The sequence below is a fragment of the Suricata suricatta genome, chromosome 8, assembly GCF_006229205.1.
Source record: "Suricata suricatta isolate VVHF042 chromosome 8, meerkat_22Aug2017_6uvM2_HiC, whole genome shotgun sequence".
NCBI lineage: Eukaryota > Metazoa > Chordata > Mammalia > Carnivora > Herpestidae > Suricata > Suricata suricatta.
Genome location: NC_043707.1, coordinates 102103540 through 102103950, shown reverse-complemented (window position 1 = coordinate 102103950; position 411 = coordinate 102103540).

Genomic DNA, 411 nt, shown 5'->3' with positions numbered 1-411 from the left:
TCTCTTTGGCATATCTATTACTAGCTTTTGATTTTGGGTTCCAATCTGTATTGTTTTCTATTTCATTGGTTTTCACTTTAGTTTTTAATATTTTTTCTTCTGTTTACATTAGGCTTAATGAACTCTACTTCAGTTTTTAGGTTTTTTCACACTTTTTTTTACTATTGCAGTTTTTTGGTGTAAATTTTTCCCTAAATTCTGCTTTTGTGACATCCCCCAAATCTTGATATGTTGTATTTTCATTTTATTTGGGTTGAGTGTCCTATAAATGCTAATTAGATCCATGGTAACACATAGTTCTAAAGTTCCCTGGGGATAATATCCATCCCAGTCAGGCCTAAACAGAGAAGGAACATGGAGAAAGATGCTTGAGAGGTTTTTATGACATCACTTCTATTCAAATTCTATTGG